The sequence below is a fragment of the Euphorbia lathyris genome, chromosome 2 (genome assembly GCF_963576675.1).
Source record: "Euphorbia lathyris chromosome 2, ddEupLath1.1, whole genome shotgun sequence".
Taxonomy (NCBI): domain Eukaryota; kingdom Viridiplantae; phylum Streptophyta; class Magnoliopsida; order Malpighiales; family Euphorbiaceae; genus Euphorbia; species Euphorbia lathyris.
The window spans coordinates 58,605,505-58,627,667 of NC_088911.1; the positions used below are offsets into that span (position 1 = coordinate 58,605,505).

The 22,163-nt window shown below is 35.0% G+C and overlaps 1 non-coding gene across 1 annotated transcript; it reads right to left on the bottom strand.

Annotated features, from left to right (window-relative positions):
* Nucleotides 1–336: 336 nt before the first annotated feature.
* LOC136221136 (small nucleolar RNA R71) lies at nt 337–444 on the bottom strand. The gene has a single exon (XR_010684923.1). It is a non-coding gene; the product is annotated as a small nucleolar RNA R71 (small nucleolar RNA).
* Between the last annotated feature and the right edge of the window lie 21,719 nt (nt 445–22,163).

Sequence of the window (22,163 nt, forward strand, 5' to 3'; positions counted from 1 at the left end):
GTAGCCGGTGTAACAAATAGCATAGTTAGACCCCAAATAAATGCACACCAATTTGAAATTAAGCCCGCTTTGCTTAATATGTTGCAAAATAATGTAACATTTTATGGGTTACCTAACGAAAATCCTAACACCCATTTGATAAATTTTTTAGAAATTTGTGACACTTTTAAAATAACAGATGTGACTGCCAAAGCAATCAAACTTCGCCTCTTTCCTTTCACTTTGAAGTATAGAGCCAAAGAGTGGTTAACTTCTATGCCAGGCGCAACATTTGAAACTTGGGACCAACTTGCCCAAGCGTTTTTATCAAAATATTTTCCTTTAGAAAAAACCGCAAGAGTCATAAAAGAGTTAACATCTTTTTTCTCAAAATGATAATGAAACTCTTTATGAGGCTTGGGAACGTTTTAAAGAACTTCAAAGTTTATGCCCACACCACCAATTGCCCGATGCACTTTTAATGCAAACATTTTATAATAGATTAAATCCTACAACTAGAGGTTCATTAGATGCTATGTCACGAGGGTTATTTATGAAGAAGACATCAGCCCAAGCAAGAGAACTTTTGGAGGAAATGGAAATCAACAGCAGTATGTGGCCCGCAGAACGTGGACACATACCGGTGGCAAAACCATCATCCTCAACCATATCATCCGTTAAAGGTATAGTGAATCTTGATCCAGTCACGATGTTAGAAGCCCAATTTTTTGCCTTATCGCACAAAATTGATAGGCTTATGGCACCGTGCGATACTAATGGTAATCCAATCCAAACGGATGTGGATTATGAAGGTATGAGCGAGATCGAACATGTAAACTTTGTCCAATGGCAAAACCAAACTAATAATCCTTATTCTAGTACTTATAATTTTGGATGGAGGAATAATCCTAACTTTAATTGGAAAGATAATAATAATATTAATGCTAATGCTAATCAAAATCGTACCAATAATTATCAAAATCAATCAAGGGGTACGATTATCACTTTATCTTCTAAAATCGACAAATTCATAGATGCTATCAGTGGAAAAATAAGTAATCACGATGATAGTTTTAAACGGATCGAGAATAAATTCGATCACGTTATTAAAAACCACTCATCTAGCATCCATAATTTGGAGGTTTAAATTGGTCAAATTGCTAAATCAATTCCATCCCGAAAAGAGGGAAGTCTTCCCAGCCATACGGAAGAAAATCCGAAAGAGCATGTAAAGGCTATCACTCTTCGTTCAGGGAAAAATTACTTAGGTCCGGAAATGCCCGGAGATTCAACTTTACAAAAAACTGATTTACCAAAATCCAAAGAAGATACATTAAATACAAAAAGTTCACCAATTGACTCAAGTACAAAAACATTTGTACCCAAACCACCTTTTCCACACAAAGTCTGAAATAAGGACTATGACAAACAACTTTTAACATTTTTGGATAAGCAATTTTCGCTAACTGATGACTGTAGTTCAATAGTGTCAAGCAATTTTCCCACAAAACTCAAAGATCCCGGATGTTTTACCATTCTGTGTAAGTTGGGAGATATTGAATTCCCAAGTTGTCTTTGTGATTTAGGAGCAAGTATAAACTTAATGTCGTTGTCTATTTTTAATAAGTTAGGTTTAGAAGAAGATATCAAACGTACCAATATGGTTTTGCAATTAGCGGATCAAACCACTAAGAGACCATATGGTATAATTGAGGACGTTTTAGTTAAAGTTGACAAATTTATTTTTCCTACCGATTTCGTTATATTAGACTCTGCATATGACGTTAATTGTCCACTAATTTTTGGTAGACCGTTTATGAACACGGGACGTGCTCTAGTCGATGTGTTGGAAGGGAAAGTAGTTTTAAGGATAGGAGAAGATAAGATCGAGTTTAATATGAACAAAGCGATGAAATATCCTATGGAGGAATTCGCTTGTATGAAACTTGATTTAGTTGAAGAATGTGTCAATGACATTATTCAAAAAGAAGAAATAATAGAACCTATAATAAGAGAAGAATTAGAAGATAAGGACCAAGAGCCTTTGATTCGAGAAGATGGACCAGTTCCGCCTTCAATTGTAATACCCCCTAAATTAGAACTTAAAGAGTTACCAAACCATTTGAAGTACGCTTTCTTAGGCGAAGGCGATTCTCTACCTATAATTATCTCTAACAAGTTAACAAAAGTTTAAGAAGAAAAATTGAAAGAAGTTGTTAGAAATAGGATAGAAAGTATGGGATGGCAAATTTCAGACTTAAAAGGAATTAATCCTAGTATTGTGATGCACATAATTCACTTAGAAGAAGATAAGCCACCTAAAGCGGATAGGCAAAGACGCTTAAATCCGAACATGAAAGAAGTAGTAAAAAATGAGATTACTAAACTTTTAGACAATGGAATCATTTATCCTATCTCGGATAGTGAATGGGTTAGTCCAGTCCATTGTGTACCTAAAAAGGGAGGCATAACTGTTGTAAGGAATGACGAAGGTGAATTAATACCTACGCGAACCACCACCGGTTGGAGGGTTTGTATAGATTATAGGAACCTAAACAAAGCAACCAGGAAAGATCATTTTCCTCTACCTTTCATTGATCAAATGATCGAAAGGATAGCCGGTCATGCTTTTTATTGTTTTGTTGATGGATATTCCAGATTCTTTCAAATATATATTTACCCGGATGACCAAGATAAAACAACCTTCACATGTCCTTATGGAACCTTTGCATATAGGAGAATGCCCTTTGGTCTATGTAATGCACCAGCAACATTTCAACGTTGTATGACTATAATTTTTAACGATTTGATTGAAGATATCATGGAAGTTTTTATGGATGATTTTTCAGTTTATGGTGATTCTTTTGATGCATGTTTAGAAAACTTAGATAAAGTATTGTCTAGATGTGAAGAGACGAATTTAGTTTTAAACTGGGAAAAATGTTATTTCATGGTTGATGAAGGAATTGTTTTAGGTCATAAGATATCTGAAAAGGGATTAGAAGTGGATAGAGCAAAAACTTCAGTGATAGAGAAATTACCCCCTCCAACTATTGTTAAGGGAGTACGATCATTTTTAGGACATGTAGGTTTTTACAGAAGATTTATTAAAAACTTTTCTGTAAATTCCAAACCACTTACTTATTTGCTCGTGAAAGATTCAACCTTTGATTTTAATGAAAATTGTGTTAAAGCTTTTGAAACATTGAAAACAGCTTTAGTCAGTGCACCAATAATTGCTAAACTCGATTGGGATTTACCTTTTGAAATTATGTGTGATGCAAGTGACTTAGCCATAGGATGTGTTTTAGGTCAAAGGAAAGATAAGAAGCTTCATGTTATTTATTATGCTAGTCACACATTGTCCGGTGCACAGTTAAATTACACCACAACCGAAAAAGAAATGCTAGCGGTAGTTTTTGCATGTGATAAGTTTAGGTCGTATCTACTGGGATCTAAAGTTATTATATATACCGATCACACAGCTTTAAAGTATCTATTTTCTAAGAAGGATGCAAAATCGCGTCTGATTAGATGGGTTTTGTTATTACAAGAATTTGACATAGAAATTAAAGACAAAAGGGGAGTAGAAAATCTTGTCGCCGATCATCTATCGAGACTTGAAGATGAAAATGGTCCTATCGGTGAAACTGTTGGTATACGAGATGATTTCCCCGATGAATATCTCTATCGGATAAAAAGTGTCATGTCACCATGGTATGCGGATATAGCCAATTATCTCGCAGCTAACATTGTTCGAGAAGGGTTAAGTTTCCATCAAAGAAAAAAATTCTTTTTCGATATTAAACAGTATTTTTGGGAAGATCCTTTCTTGTTCAAAACTTGTGGTGATGGTATGATTAGGAGATGCGTTAGCGAAAATAAATACGGGTCTATAATGTCAGAATGCCATTCAAGCTCTTATGGAGGGCATAATGGCGTTAGTAAAACAGTTGCTAGGATATTAGAATGTGAATTCTTTTGGCCTATATTGTTTAAAGACGTTCGTTCGTTTGTTATTCGTTGTGACAAATGTCAAAGAATCGGGAATTTAGGAAGGAAAGATGAGATGCCTCTCACGAACATGTTAGAAGTTGAAGTCTTCGACGTGTGGGGGATCGATTTCATGGATCCTTTTCCCCCTCCTTTTGGTAAAATTTATATTTTAGTATCCGTAGATTATGTTTCAAAGTGGGTTGAAGCAATTGCGACCCCGACGAATGATTCTAAGGCTGTCCTTGAATTTTTTGATGATATATTTTGTAGATTTGGAGTCCCAAGAGTTATGATAAGTGATGGAGGTACCCATTTCATAAACCGAAATTTTGAATCACTTATGAGAAAATATGGAGTACACCACCGCGTATCTACGTCGTACCATCCTCAATCGAATGGTCAAGCGGAGATATCAAATAGAGAACTCAAATGGATTTTAGAAAAAACAGTTTCGTCTTTAAGAAGAGAATGGGCATATAAACTTAACAATGCGTTATGGGCATACCGTACTGCATTTAAAACACCAATAGGAATGACACCATACCGATTAGTGTATGGGAAAGCATGTCATTTGCCAGTAGAATTAGAGCATAAAGCTTATTGGGCTATTAGAGCACTTAATTATGATTTACAACACGCAGGTAAGAAACGATTATTCGACTTAAACAAGTTGGATGAATTACGTCATTTATCTTACGAAAATGCGAAAATATATAAAGAAAAAGTGAAAAAATAGCACGATGCCAAAATTAAAGTCAAAAGCTTTAGTATTGGAGATAAGGTGCTGTTGTTTAATTCACGCCTCCGGTTGTGCCCAGGTAAACTTAAGTCTAGATGGACGGGACCATTTTTAGTCGTTAAAACTTTCGACTATGGATCTTTAGAACTTGAAGGACCTAACGAAGTTCGCTTTAAGGTAAACGGTAATAGATGCAAAATTTATTATGAAAACGCTCTAATTAAGGAAATTGAGCTCATAACAGAATTTCATGAAGATTAATTCGTTAATTTTCATATACTTCTTTTGTTTTGTTTTTGTTTGAAATTTTTAGTTTAGCTTTTATTTTGTTTTCTTTTTACACATTTCATTTTTATGATTTTTAGTTTTTAGATAACTTTTTATCAAGTTTTAGATGCATAAAAATATATTTAAGTCATGTTTTTAATCAGATTTTAGGTAAATAGTTCAAATTAGAAGAAATTCAGAAATCTCGGTTGAGATTTTAGGAATCTCAGTTGAGAATCCACACTTTCACAATTGTCCAAGAGGTAAGGATTTTTTCTGATCTTACCGAGAATTTTAAATTCTCGGTCGAGATTCGGGGTACATAGGTCACGGTACCCATTTCCCCTAAAGGAAATGGTGTGTCGCGACCAAGAATCTGGATTCTCAGTCGCCACACGGGTACTTTCAGCACCTATCAGACCTGTTTCTTCTTCTTCTTGCAGACCTAGCTGTTCAACTCGAAAAATTGAGTTTCTTCAAGTCCAAAAGATCTGATTTGATGCCTATTCGCATCAAAAAGACACATTATTTCGTCCTATGATCCCTATAAATAATTCAAGAGGATCAGATTTTTGTTATTTACATTTTCTATTCATCTCTATCAGACAAAAATCTGATATTCTTCTCATTTCATATTCAAACACCATTTTCAAAAAGTTACAAAAACTTTTGCTACTCAAAACCATGACTAGCAAACATAAATCTTCCAAGAAGATTGTTGCTGCATGCAATAAGCGTATTGATTTATCAGAATGCTATGGTGCACCATTTCCCATTTATAACCATGATGAAGGAAGCCGCTATTACCGATTCCGTTATGCTATATTTGTAGGAATGATGTACATGGATGAGTTCTTGGATGATGAACTCGGGATCAGCGATGATATGAATCACTATTTAGAGAATTTGGGTTGTTCCAAGTTCGCCCACATGAAGTTTCCAATAATCGGAGATTGGATCTTTGAATTCTTATGTACATTACGCTTCGTGAATAAGCGTCGGGTTCATCTTAGTTTTCGCAAGGATGGCGAAACTTTCACATTCAGTTACCCTGAATTATATGCTTGGTTTGATTTCCCACCACGGGATACTTCACATCACCATCCTGGCAGAGATATGACATCCAGAGACATTTGGAGGATGTTAACAGGATTCTGGCGTTTCAATCCAAGTCTCGCCTACAACAAGTGCATCCATTCCAATTCAATGCTTTATTTGCACAAGTTCCTGTGTCATAGTTTGTTTGGACGAATTGGCAGCAGTATGGTCCAAGACACAGACTTATATGTCTTAGGCGACATCTTTCAAAGCAACACCGTAAATTCTTCCAAAATATTGATGGAAGGTTTGATTGTCGCTTCTCGTTCCAAAGATAAAAAGATTGGATATGGGAATATCATATGTGGCATAGTACTGGGAGCAAAAGGAGCAGCCTCTGTTCCTTGGACTGATGCAGAACCCTTTCCAATAATCGATTATGAGTATCTAGAGAACGAGGGTCTTGTGAAACGTATTTTTTGGGTTGGCCCAAGGTTTCTTTCTGCGGAAGAGAGACAAATTTTCGTACAAACGAAGATTGACCGTTATAGGGCCATGCAAATCCCGATTCAAGGTTTCTTTCTGCGGAAGAGAGACAAATTTTCGTACAAACGAAGATTGACCGTTATAGGGCCATGCAAATCCCGATTCAACGGGATGAGTGTTTAGTTTAGTTTCATTTATTTAGGTTTTATAGTTTGTGTTTTGTTTGATTTTAATTTTTCTTTGTATATATGTTTTGTTCGTTTTTGTACATATGAAATAAAAGGTTCAGTTTACTTCTTCAATTTTGGTTTATATTTGTTCAAGTTTTATATGATTCTCATTAAATCTATAAGTGACCATTTAATGTTCATAACTTATAATAGTTATTGAAATGAAGAACAGGATAATACATTTTCATTACATCATTTAAAGTTATTCATAACTTATGTGACTTTTAATGATAATCGTTCATATATCAGTATGAACATAAACTGAAACACAACTTATAAATGAATCTGTATCATAATTCATTAATTTGTTTAAGTTTTTATTTAAGTTTTAACCTTACAATAATACTAACATGAACTTGCATTTACTTAAATTTAAGATGATTCATTTAACTTATATGCTTTAATGTACATTAATTGTTCATTAACTCTAATTAATGCATTAATGTTTCATTATTCTCCAAATTAATAAGGACAAACCTTAGGTTTTCCTTGTATTTAATGTTTTTAAATTTGTGATTTTAAGCACAGGTACAGATTTAATTCGTTTCAGGACATAATTACTCAGAAATTACGCAACTAGGAGTTCTTGTGCGCGAAATTCAGCCACCAGGGGCAGATTCTCAACCGAGAATATATAATTCTCGGTAAGTTCAGCGAAAACATGCAATTTTCGGAGAGATTTTCTCTCTGAAAATGCCGTGTCACGACCGACTCGGTCGCGACACGCGTGCTGTAGGCAGTATGAGGTCCGATTTTTGCACTAAATTAAGCCTATTCCTATTCCTAATCTACCTATAATTCACTCTATTTAACCCTATATATACCTACTCCTTACACAAACATCACATCACCTTAATTTTTACCCAATCCCTCACTCTAAACTCTTCCCAATACACTACTTTTACTCTTCCCAATTTATTCATTCCCTATTCACAATCAATTACCCTTTCATCTACCTTCTCTTTCATTCATTCACCCTTACCATTCCCAAACTCTTCTTTAAGCTTTTGCTTTTCTCTCTACACCATCATGCCTAGAACCAAAGTTGCCAGACACAAGCCTAAGGTTACGGAAGCCAATCGCCTTCGTATTCGTTGTGGAGCTTATTTTGATATTGCTTCCGAGGAAGAGGCAAATCGCTTCACTCATTTTTCCAATGCAAAGAGGGAGTTTGTAGACATGCATTTCCTCGATTTTGATTCGGTAAGAGAATTATCTTTCTCTAATCGGATTAATGCATACCTTGATACTCTAGGTTGGCATACTTTTGCTTCCATGAAATTCCCTAGCATTACCGAATATATTGTAGAATTTTTGGTTACTTTACAATTTGATAAGAAGAAGAATTCCATCACCTTTAGGAACAATAGTGTAACTTATACTATTGATTATGAAGCAATGGGGAATATTTTCGGGTTTCCTACAAGTGATTTCTTTGAGAAGCCTAAGGAATTCGATAATGACACCATTTGGAATACTCTTTCAGGTCAAGCCTATTTTAATTCCAAAAAAACTTCAAGCAAGATGATTAGGGATAATTGTTTGTTTTACTTTCACAAATTCTTGAGTTTTTCGTTGTTTGGACGTGTTAAGAGTTCCAAAATTCAAGTTCGGGATTTGTTCGTTATTGATTTCTTGTTGAAAGGTCTAAGGGTTGATAGCATTGGAATGCTATTTGATAATTTATTTCGTGCTTCAAGGGCACACACTATGCAAGTCCCTCTAGGTAACTTTATTACCGGTTTAGTGTTGGGTGCACGTGGAGAATTGGCCGATTATGATATGTCTTCTTACCATGGCTATATCCCTCTTTTGGATATTTCGGCACTTGAACAAGCTCACTTATTGGTTACTTCATGTCCTCCCGTTTTTGTTTCATATAAGTCACATATTACCCATCTTCGTGGTAATATAGGAGGAGGAGCCTCGAGTTCTCAATTTGTAGGTACTGAAGAAGGAGGAGCGGAGGAGGAAGCGGCGGATGCACCACATGCACAACCCCAAGCCCAAGCACCACAAGAAGAGGATCCTATTGATTTAAGAAGGATTTTGAACCAAATCAATGCCCATAATAGACAAATGAATTTGAGAATTGATGATTTGGTTGAGAAGAACATGGTGATGAATGACAATATCAACAACTTGAGGAGGGAGAACAAGTCCACCCGTCGTCGGATGCTCTCATTCTTCCGTCGTCAAAACGTTGAAACTTCACCATCTCCACCGGATTCACCTTCCAATGTTTAGGTTTTATCTTTCCTTTCACATTTCCCTTGTTATGTTTTAATTTGGTACAATTTTTATTCCATTGTGTTTGGTACAATTTTATTTTTCTTTTATGATGAATGCTTTTCTTTTTATATCTCATGTTAGATGAATTTATTTGATGATTTTTATATCTTATTCCGTCTGCGTTATTTTGTCTATTTTTCGTGTTTTATCAATTTTTGCACCAATGAGGACATGGTCCAAAATAAGTGTGGGATGATATATTACATATATCATTTTTTTATTAGTACAAATAAAAACGAATGACGATAAAATGAAAGGACATCTATTTTTAAGCAACATTTAACATTCTTAAAAATGCAACACTTCTTTTATGCAAATGCAACACATTTTGCAACGTTTTTCAAAACATAGTATTTTTCAAGAACATTATTTTTGTAGTAACATCATTATAAACTTAGCATTTCTATATGTATAAGTAACCATTTAACTTATGATTATTTTTAGGTTATCATTATCGTTAGAAATAATATATTTCTATACGGGCAACATTTTTAAAAAAAAATTTCACAAATCTTCGATACGATTTTAAGTAAAAACGTCTCGAGTGAATGTATTTAAGTAAATAAATTCTTTATTTTCAATCTCTATTTTATATCATGAAACTCATGATACAATAAATCTTATTTTAAATTTTCAATTAGGTTTATAGGCATTAAATTGAACTAACAATTTTTTTTAGCTCGGTTTGATTTCGTCTTACATTAACACCAATTGAAGTTTTTAAGGAAACTTTAGTCATAATACATGTATTTTAAGTCAATATAGGATGAATGTGCTATTTTTCTTTTTCCCAAGTTACAATTTTATAACTCATGTTAATAAATCAATTAATCGTATTCTTAACTTTTGGCCACGATTGAGACCAACCTTATCATAATCGAGGTATGAAAGGGAAGAAAATTAAGTACCGTTTACTTTTGGCAACGATTGCGACCACCCTTATCACAATCGAGGTATGAAAGGAACGTTTAAAAACAAAAATTAAACGTGTTTAAAGTTTAAAGTAACGATTGCGTCCACCCATGGCATGGTTGGGGTACCTCTTAAGCAAACACAAAGCAAATAAAATGCATATAAAGTTATGATCGAAACCACCCTTATCTCGGATGTAACTAAGCAAATAATTAACCCAAGTACTTACTCATTTAATGTAATAGTTTAGGTTTGGGAAAGAAAATTTTGTGCTTTGAAATGCCTTGAGACGAAAGACTCAATAAACATGCGTGCTTATATCGTCCCGAATACTTCAAATCAAAAATTGAAAGATACAAGGCGAATGATATATCGCCTTTATACTAGTTAGTTTGATATTTTGCGTATAAATTTGCCATGCGAAGTTAGTTTTTTTGGCTTAACTAATTTAAAAAATGAATACAAAGATATATGTTTTATTTTCATAAAGAGATTAGTTAAAGAATAAATTCAGTGAAATTTTGCTCGGGAGTTGAGAATGTTAAGAAGGTGAGAGAAGAGAATAAGTTGATAATTCATTAGTCATGCCTTACATCACAGAATTATAACCTCATTAATAGTATTATATGATGAGATGGCATAAACAGTTACATAAAGTGGACAAGTTTACTACGAATTTGTGTTGTTTATATCTATTCACCTTCGTCATTCCTTTCATGCAAGGTGTTGGGGTTTAGTGTCCTATAGACAATTGTTCTAGGATACAAAACTTAATGTAAATGAATTGTTCTTTATATCATTTGTTTTAATGAGATATATGTTTTATAACTATATAAAGGCAACCCCTTTTAAGCACTAAATAAAGTCTAATAAAAGGAAATCCGTAAGTTTATTTAAAGTGATTATAAAGTGTTCATACAAGCATGAAGTGAGACAAAACTTTATAATAAACTGATAAACTTAAAACCACCCCAAGTCAAGTGATATGTTTAGGATTGATATATCACTGTTGAGACTTGCATGTAACCATGTCTTCTGTCCGACATAAAGCTGATCTCACAAGCTTCATATATACAGATATCTGGACAGTTACATGGATCCGATGAAAAGTAGTTCATTAGGATTGGGGATCCGATTTGAGATAACAGGATGGGTAGATTCATCCTTGTCACCTGTTCATCTCATTGGTATTAATAGGTATAACTAATCCTCAGACTCAAAGGAATATTAATTGGTATTCTGGATTACGGAATGTGACACTTTGACTCAGGTGTAACACGATCCTTAACAGAGATGACTCTGGGGTGTGAACAGTAGACGTTGGGTATCACAAAAAGTGATTGCGGGATCGTTATATATTGGATTGAGCATTTATCACTCCCGATAAATGGGAGATACATCCAAGGATCGCTCGTGGAAGACTCGACTCTAAATCCTTGCAAGGTGATAGCTTAAGACTTGAAATACAGATTTCATTTAACCTATCTATTTGAGTTGACTCGACCTGTACAAGTAAAATGAACGTCTCGCTATATGTGACTTGACATCATCCATAGTCATAAGATTCAGTTCAAGGATGTAGTTGATAAAGGATCGAATTATATTGTAACTAATACGGAAAGGTTAACGACAGAATCAACCTGTCTTCTTATAGCTCTGGGGGAATGATTACGGACTTGCTAATCACATACTCTGTACATCATTCCGTTATGCAAAGATTAAATATAATTCTTTGAAAATTATTTAATAACGTTGCATACGGCTAGAAGCAATAAGAACCTAATGGGTCACACATAAGACTTGAAACCTAAAAGATAGATAGATGTTAATTAATTGATGGAAGCCCAATTGAGCCCAATAAGGCCCATGGACCATAGGGGGGTCGAAATTCATGTAGTCAAAATACATGAATAATTAATTTGGTTTTATTAATTCTAATTAGATTAGGATTATGAATTAAATTAATTAAGAGATAAATAAGTTAGGAGTTTTAATTAGATTATAATACTCCTATTATTATCCAATAAGGTTATTATTATTATCTTTAATATATTAGATATATAATGAGATAATAATTAGGAATTCTATTCCGAATTGAATTCCTATTCAGTAACCTAATTCTATCTAACTAGGGATTAGATACAAGAGATTATAAATACCCCCATCCTATGGGATTTTCGACATCAACTAGCCAAATCCCTACTGTGATTTTCGAAATACTCAGTGCAACGGGAGAGAGAATTTCGACACCCCAGTTCGAGGACGAGATTTTCTACGGCTTCCTTCCGATCAATTGATTTCATCTATTTCTTTTATCCTTGATCTTGTGTTGATTAATTAGAGGCATCTACTTTGGTTGCTATTCAACGGTTGATTCTAAATTAATCTTCCCGTGTTTTATTTCGTGTTTGGGAACTCGGAGAAGAGTTGTGGGCACTTCATTAACAACGGTAGATTGATCATCAAAAGGTAATTCTTCTTATCCCTCTTTATATGAAATAACGATTAACGGATCCTAGGGTTAATGGAAATATGTTAAACTTTTTATATTTCCGCTGTTATATCTTAACCTAATTTCCAACAGTGGTATCAGAGCCATCGTTAAATCCGTTATTTCATATATGAAAATTTAGAAGTTTTTCAATAGGATTGAATAAATATTTATAGTTAGGATTAATTAACAAATTGTTTTGATTAATTAATTCTAAAGATAAATAAGTTTTAATTAATTGTTAATTAAAATAGATTATGCGTATGTTCCTAATTATTTTGGTTGATAATCATTATAACAAAATCTATTAGTTTTATAGTTAGATTGATAAAATCAGTTTTATTAATTCTAAAGATAAAACGGAAATCTATAGTAGGTTTTTCTATTTTCTGAAAATCGTTTTAAAACCGTTTTAGAACTGATATATATATATATATATATATATATTTAAAATTGTTATTATAAAATAAATAAATAAATACGACAGCAGCTCGAGTCGCGCCTCGCGGCGCGACTGGCCGCGGCGGTTCAGCCGCCCTAGGGCTGCTGCCAATCGGCAGCAGCCCACTCTCGGGCCCGGCCCGAGACCCACTTGAATTTTAAATTGTTTGAAATCGGTTTTTATATATATTTAAATATATATGTTTCAGAAATTGATAGTTTTCTGTTTTGATTATCGAATGAAAATTTGTTTAAAAGTTTGTTTTACCAATTTGTAAATCAAAATGTTAAATGAATTAAAATCAAAATAATTGGGACGTGCATAATTAAAGTTTTGTATAGTTATATTAATCTAAAAATTAATATAAAAGATACGAAACTATTAAAGGTAAAATTGGATGAAAGTTAATTTGATAAGTTAATGTGATTAACATAAATATTACATAAAATAGTTATGTAATCAACCAATTAAATTTATTTAATTGAGTCTATGCATGTTTGGACTTATGGACATATTTGGATCCTCTTTTAGTCTTTTGGTATTTTTGAAATAGGGCATGCGAGTCGTGCCTTTCTACTATCTATTGTAATTTCTCCTCTCATCTAATTCCCTTCAATTCAATTGAAGTTTTCTTTAGTAGTATAGAAATTAATATGTAATTTCAAGGAGCCATGGAGAAGACGGAGGACCTAAAGAGAAATATGTAATAGTTAGTATTTCCTTAGGTTTGCCCTTTTATTCCGTCTCTGGCTCGACGGAATAATTTAGATGATATGTCCATAACGCGAATGTATGTGAATGTATGTGTCTGATGTATGCTAAAGAAAATCAAGACTAAGTTAAATTATGAGACCTAAAATAAAATCCCTCATTAAAAAGTTAAGTAAATAAACAAGTTATTAAAATCGGTTGCCCCTCCCTAATATTATAATTCAGCCGACAGTACTGGGGGCCTTTGGATTGTTGAGCAAACTCAAGCTCGGGGTCTTACGGTAACACCTGAATTATCGAAAATTACTTTTCATGAATATGGGGTAATACTTAAATTAGATTATGATAATTGGATGAGCAAACTGATGTTGTCATAAACTAATGGGCAATATGGTTGGGATTAATGTGAATAGCATATTAGTTACTAATGTGGTTAGTAACCCAATAACCTAGGAATCACATTAAAGATGTGATTGATTACATGAATCTACCTAACGAATGAGACTAGCTTGTTGAGCAAACTCAAGGCGAAATCTCAGGAGTTAGGATCCTAGCTCACTAAAGGATTTGTGAAATTCTTCGAATTAATATGGAGGGCTATTAATTTGGCAAAATAGTGGGAGCAATCTAAAATAAACTAAAAGGCCTATAATTTTAGATTGATATACTTTAAGCAAATGAATGACATACGTTTACTCTTTCTCACAGGTTTAATTAAACGCACTCTTAAAATCATGACTAACACCAATCTGCAAAACATTGTTACCGATAACAAATTGAATGGTTCAAACTTCACCGACTGGTATCGCAACCTCAAAATTGTTTTGAAGTTCGAGAGGAAAGGGTATGTACTTGATACACCGATACCCCCTTACCCAACGGATGATGCTCGCTACCAAGAATTTTATACTTACTTGAAGCATAAATCTGATGACGATCAAACGGGAGACATCATACTTGCATCCTTGACACCAGAAGTAAAAAGGCAACTACATTCAGATATGGATGCCTATTCCATGGTCAAGCACCTAAAAGAGTTATTTGTGAATGAAACTCGGTGCGAGCGCTTCGAAATAACAAAGGAGTTATATAAAAGCGAGATGCAAGTGGGCACATCTGTAATGGAACATTGTGCCAAGATGATCAGTCTTATCACCAAGTTTTCTAGTATTGGAGATACGATGGACCATGAACTAAGTGAAAACTTACTTCTTCAGTCCCTCCCCGAGAGTTACTCACAGTTCATCATGAACTACCAAATGAGTGGCTTGCAAACCTCTCTTGTAGAGCTTGCACATATGCTCGAGTCAGTCGAGCCCATTATAAAAGAAAACGAGGAGATACTGGCCCTTGCTGTTGAAGGATCAAGGAAAAGGAAAGGGATCTCTCCCAATCCAAACCATCTTGATAAAGGCAAGGAGGCTGTGCTCACCGAAACGAAGGGAAAGGAATTAAAGAAGCCCAAAGGAAAGTGCTACTATTGTGGTGACTTGGGGCATTGGAAGAGAAACTGCATGGAGTACCTAACCTTCCTCAATGAGGAAAATGATGGTGCTTTAGCATCTGGTATGTTTTATATTGAAATAAATACAGTTTCACAGTCTGAATCTTGGGTACTTGATACCGGATGTGGATCTCATATTTGTACAAATATGCAGGAGCTAAAACAGACTAAGGAACTAAAGAAAGGAAGCATAAACTTGCCAGTGGGAAATGGAGCAAGAGTTGCCGCCCTCGTAATTGGAGATTATGTTTTGAATTTGCCCTCTGGGCTTGTAATAGAATTAAGGAATTGTTTATACGTTCCTCAAATGTCTCGCAACATTATTTCTATTAGCCGTCTTATTGACAACGGTTTTCATATTTCAATAAAAGACAAAGAGTTGCAATTTTTATAAAGATTCGATCTTTTATTTTTCAGGAATATCACAAAATGAGATTTATGTGTTAGATGACAAAATTCCTGTTTTTGCAATTGATACCAAAAGACATAAGCTAGATAATTCAACTTACTTGTGGCATTGTCGTTTAGGCCATATAAACAAGAGACGCATGCTAAAGCTACATTCAGATGGGCTTATAGATCCAATTGATCCCGAATCATTGGAAACATGTGAATCATGTTTAAAAGGTAAAATGACAAAGACACCCTTTAGCAATAAAGGTGAGCGTGTATCAGACACTCTAGGACTCATTCATTCAGATGTATGCGGTCCTATGTCAGTCCAAGCAAGAGGAGGATTCAGATTCTTCATAAGCTTCATAGATGACCATACCCGATATGGTTACATCTACTTGATGAAGCACAAATCAGAAGCTTTTGAGAAATTCAAATGCTTCAAGAATGAAGTAGAAAATCAATTAGGAAAGAAAATAAAGACGCTTCGATCTGATCGAGGTGGTGAATATCTTTCATATGATTTTCTGAATTATCTAACTGAATGTGGGATATGCTCACAATGGACACCTCCCTATACACCACAACACAATGGTGTATCCGAGAGGAGAAACCGTACCCTACTAGATATGGTGCGATCCATGATGAGCATGGACTTACTTCCAAAGACGTTCTGGGGCTATGCCTTAGAAACTGCCCTCTTCACCCTAAACCGAGTACCAACTAAATCCGCTAGTTCACACCATATGAATTGTTCGTTGGTAGGAAACCCGTGTTCTCATTCATGAGAGTGTGGGGTTGTTCAGCATTTGTCAAACACATTACGTCCGACAAACTAGATTCTAAATCTGATAAATGTTTCTTCATTGGATACCCTAAGGAAACTGTGGGATATTACTTCTATCATCCAGATGATCAGAAAGTGATAGTATCCAAACATGCAACCTTCTTGGAGAAAGATTTTCTCGAAGAAACACAAAAAGGAAGCGTGATTGAACTTGACGAAGTTCAAGAAGAAGAAACACCGACTGAAACAACGGAGGCGGTTGAGGTACCCGAAGTAGTCCCATTAGATGAGACTCCAGTGCCACCTATTCGTAGATCACAAAGAGTTCGTGAACTCCCAGTTAGATATGGTTTTCTAGTGGGAGATGATAATGAGGTTCCCGTGTTAGACGACGAACCCGAAAACTGAAGAGGCTCTTACTAGTCCAGATTCTAAAGCATGGCTTGAGGCCATGGATTCTGAAATGGATTCCATGTATACTAACCAAGTGTGGACTTTGGTTGATCCACCCGAAGGGATAAAACCCATTGGGTGCAGATGGATCTTCAAAAAGAAGACAGACATGGATGGAAAGGTTAGCACCTACAAAGCTAGGTTAGTAGCAAAAGGATATCGTCAGAAGCAAGGAATTGATTATGACGAAACTTTCTCTCCTGTGGCTATGTCCAAATCAATCGGAATCATGCTTGCAATTGCCGCTCACTACGATTATGAGATTTGGCAAATGGATGTGAAAACAGCTTTCCTAAACGGAAACCTGCTTGAGGATGTATATATGATGCAGCCTGAAGGTTTCATATCGAAGGATGCAAATAAAGTTTGCAAACTTCAGAGATCCATTTATGGACTCAAGCAAGCATCAAGAAGCTGGAATAAGCGTTTTGACGAAACCATAAAACAATTTGGTTTCGAACAAAATTGCGAAGAAGCTTGCATTTACAAGAAAGCAAGTGGGAGCTCTATAGCATTTCTCATACTATATGTGGACGATATATTATTAATGGGAAATGACATTGCTCTACTACAGTCGGTAAAAGTATGGTTATCTGGTAACTTCTCAATGAAAGACCTTGGTGAAGCAGCTTATATACTTGGTATAAAGATCTACAGAGATAGATCGAGAAGACTGCTTGGTCTTTCACAGGCTACATACATTGAAAAGGTGCTAAATCGGTTTAGCATGCTTGAATCGAAACGAGGTAACTTACCCATGCTACATGGAGTAAAGTTAAACAATCATCAATGTCCTAAAACCGATGATGACAAAAGACGCATGGCTATAGTCCCGTACGCCAGCGCAATCGGTTCGATTATGTATGCTATGCTATGCACTAGACCTGACGCAGCATTCGCGTTATCTGTAACGAGTCGTTACCAAGGAAATCCGGGAGATGAGCATTGGATTGCCGTCAAGAACATTCTTAAGTACTTGAGAAGAACTAAAGATATGTTCCTAGTGTACAGAGAAGGTGATCTGAAAATAGAAGGATTTTTAAACGCAAGTCATCTCACAGATGAGAATGATTTTAAATCCCAATCAGGATACCTGTTTATCTTGAATGGGGGCGGGGTCAGTTGGAAGAGTTCCAAGCAGGGAAGCGTAGCTTTCTCTACGACCGAGTCAGAGTATATCGCAGCTGTGGAAGCAGCAAAGGAAGCGGTTTGGATAAGAAAGTTCATTATAGAACTTGGTGTGGTGCCTGACATTGTAAATCCCATTACACTGTATTGTGATAACAATGGAGCCATTGCGCAAGCAAAGGAACCACGGTCTCATAATGCGTCCAAGCATTACCTTAAGCGATACCAAATCATAAGAGAGATTGTGGCTAGAGGAGATGTGAGAATAGAAAGAGTACCTACAGAGGACAACGTTGCAGATCCGTTGACAAAGCCCTTAACCCAGAAAGTACATGATCGTCATTTAACTTCTACTGGGATAAGTTTTAGAAACAATTAGCTTTAGTCCAAGTGGGAGTATGTTGGGGTTTAGTGTCCTATAGACAATTGTTCTAGGATACAAAACTTAATGTAAATGAATTGTTCTTTATATCATTTGTTTTAATGAGATATATGTTTTATAACTATATAAAGGCAACCCCTTTTAAGCACTAAATAAAGTCTAATAAAAGGAAATCCGTAAGTTTATTTAAAGTGATTATAAAGTGTTCATACAAGCATGAAGTGAGACAAAACTTTATAATAAAATGATAAACTTAAAACCACCCTAAGTCAAGTGATATGTTTAGGATTGATATATCACTGTTGAGACTTGCATGTAACAATGTCTTCTGTCCGACAGAAAGCTGATCTCATAAGCTTCATATATACAGATATCTGGACAGTTACATGGATCCGATGAAAAGTAGTTCATTAGGATTGGGGATCCGATTTGAGATAACAGGATGGGTATATTCATCCTTGTCACCTGTTCATCTCATTGGTATTAATAGGTATAACTAATCGTCATACTCAAAGGAATATTAATTGGTATTCTGGATTACGGAATGTGACGCTTTGACTCTGGTGTAACACGATCCTTAACAGAGATGACTCTGGGGTGTGAACAGTAGACGTTGGGTATCACAAAAAGTGATTGCGGGATCGTTATATATTGGATTGAGCATTTATCACTCCCGATAAATGGGAGATACATCCAAGGATCGCTTGTGGAAGACTCGACTCTAAATCCTTATAAGGTGATAGCTTAAGACTTGAAATACAGATTTCACTTAACCTATCTATTTGAGTTGACTCGGCCTGTACAAGTAAAACGAATGTCTCGCTATATGTGACTTGACATCATCCATAGTCATAAGAATCAGTTCAAGGATGTAGTTGATAAAGGAACGAATTATATTGTAACTAATACGGAAAGGTTAACGACAGAATAAACATGTCTTCTTATAGCTCTGGGGGAATGATTACGGACTTTCTAATCACATACTCTGTACATCATTCCGTTATGCAAAGATTAAATATAATTCTTTGAAAATTATTTAATAACGTTGCATATGGCTAGAAGCAAGAAGAACCTAATGGGTCACACATAAGACTTGGAACCTAAAAGAGAGATAGATGTTAATTAATTGATGGAAGCCCAATTGAGCCCAATAAGGCCCATGGACCATAGGGGGGTCGAAATTCATGTAGTCAAAATACATGAATAATTAATTTGGTTTTATTAGTTCTAATTAGATTAGGATTATGAATTAAATTAATTAAGAGATAAATAAGTTAGGAGTTTTAATTAGATTATAATACTCCTATTATTATCCAATAAGGTTATTATTATTATCTTTAATATATTAGATATATAATGAGATCATAATTAGGAATTCTATTCCGAATTGAATTCCTATTCAGTAACCTAATTCTATCTAACTAGGGATTAGATACAAGAGATTATAAATACCCCCACCCTATGGGATTTTCGACATCAACTAGCCAAATCCCTATTGTGATTTTCGAAATACTCAGTGCAACGGGAGAGAGAATTTCGACACCTTAGTTCGAGGACGAGATTTTCTACGGCTTCCTTCCGATCAATTGATTTCATCTATTTCATTTATCCTTGATCTTGTGTTGATTAATTAGAGGCAATCTGCTTTGGTTGCTATTCAACGGTTGATTCTAAATTAATCTTCTCGTGTTTTATTTCGTGTTTGGGAGCTCGGAGAAGAGTTGTGGGCACTTCATTAACAACGGTAGATTGATCATCAAAAGGTAATTCTTTCTATCCCTCTTTATATGAAATAATGATTAACGGATCCTAGGGTTAATGGAAATAGGTTAAAAAATTTATATTTCCGCTGCTATACCTTAGCCTAATTTCCAACACAAGGTACCTAAATATTTGGTAAAATCCAAATAGGAATGAAAAGAGGTCATAAATGAAGGAAACCCCCTACAAAAGGAGTCAAAGACGACGAAAATCAAACCCACCGAAACGAAGACGAGGAACGAAGTCTGATCCGGGAAATAATTACCCGTGTCGTGACCAAGATTCCCTATTCACGGTCACGACACGCGTCGGCCAGTTACTCATCCTTTTCATTGGAAGGCTGAAATTGCACGTCCCCATTCTCAGTAACTTCAGAAATTCTGGCAGCACAACTTACACATGTTCGTTTTCAAAGAAACGCGTGCGTTCGATTGGATAAGAGCAGACACGTCCCTTAAACTCAACTCTTCAACATCTATAAATAAAGAGTTGATTTCAGAGTTGAGATATGATTTTTTAGAGTTAAGATTTAGTACAGAATGAATGCAGAAATTCTGAGTCAAACGATTCAGAGTTAGAAGTTCGATTTTGTAAAAAGCAATATGATGTACACACATTGTTTATCAAATAATTACATACACAGTAGCATTTAGATTTAGATTAAGATCTGTTTATACTAGTTTACATTCTGGTAGTTGACAAACCATCTCTATTCCGAAGATTCAGCGAGAAGATCAAGTAGCGGATTCGACCCACGAGCCTGACAAACTCTAATGAGGTTTGAGGAAAGGATTGACGACTCGGAACTCTCATGTCGTTTGAATGCTTCCATGCTTTTTATTCTCTGTAAACTTGTATCAAATTCATACTTCATCTAATAAAGTTCATGCAATTCAATAAATTTTTATGTAGCACTTTAGTAAATGATCGGAATTGAGTTATGGTGTTTTCATTAAAACGTAGTTAAATTCAAAATCATTACAAGGAAACTTTGTTGAACACTTAGGCAAATTAATTCTTATCAGAAATAAGTATTAATTTGGTTAAGGTAGCAATCTAACCCGACCGTAGGAGGATTGTCTACAGTTCAAAGCCTTTTAATTGAAGGAGTTTACGTTATTACACTTTTATAATTTATACAAAGTTTAAAGTTGTTTTCTTTGCTTAATGCAAACGAACACAATTATTCTCTTATTTTAAACACTAAACGTTCCTGTTTTGTAATTCATACTCAAAACAGAATTGATTTCTAAACATTCTACATATTCTAACCTAATTCTTATTCTATCAATCTCAAAACCAATTTCAAATAACGATTATCTATTTATATAAACCTTAAGTCGTATTTAAACTACATATAAATAAGTTTTTGTTGAAAAACGTTCCTTGTGGGATCAATATCTTTTTATTACTACAAGCGAAACCGTGCACTTGCGGAAATCGCTCAACAGATACTTGGCAGCCAAGTTCTTGTATTGCTTAATCAGCAGGGTGGTCAAAGACAAATCCTGGACATAAAGTTACGGCCAGAATTCGGAGAAGGAATAAGTAAGAAATGCTAAAAGAGACTTACAACAACTTTGTGAGCTAAAGTTTCCCGGGCCGCTTCATAGGCGATCAAATGATCAAAAAATTCAGCATCACTGGGCGGTACTGGTAGATGAAACATGTCTTCTGTTATGCCTAAAATACGCTATGATAAGCGTTCCCCGAATAGTTAGGACCAAAACTGCAAAATTCCAAGTTCAAGATTGAAAGAAATAAAAAGGGAAAAGCATGATATGGAGTTAGAAATATATCATTAATACCCCGAGTCGATCATATTTAACATATGAGTCTATTGTTTGAAGACTAAGTTCACAAGTAACTTGATTCACAGTCTCCAGATTCACTCTAAAAGGAAAAGAGTACTTTTGGTTTGCCTTCTTTCGGGCCTTCTCTCCCCTATACACTTTAAGCTTATTGGTAACAGGCTCCTTCAGGTCTTTCACTTCAATGGGTCTAGGGCATTTTCCTGTGAAATATGAGTCTTCAGAGACTGGATTTGGATCCTCTTCAGATAACAGTTTTGACTTAACTGTTGGTTCATTTCTTCCATTCACAGCTTCTTCAGTATCAGATATATCTGAACTGGAGTAATCTGAATAGAATTTTAAGCTAGAAGGTTTATCT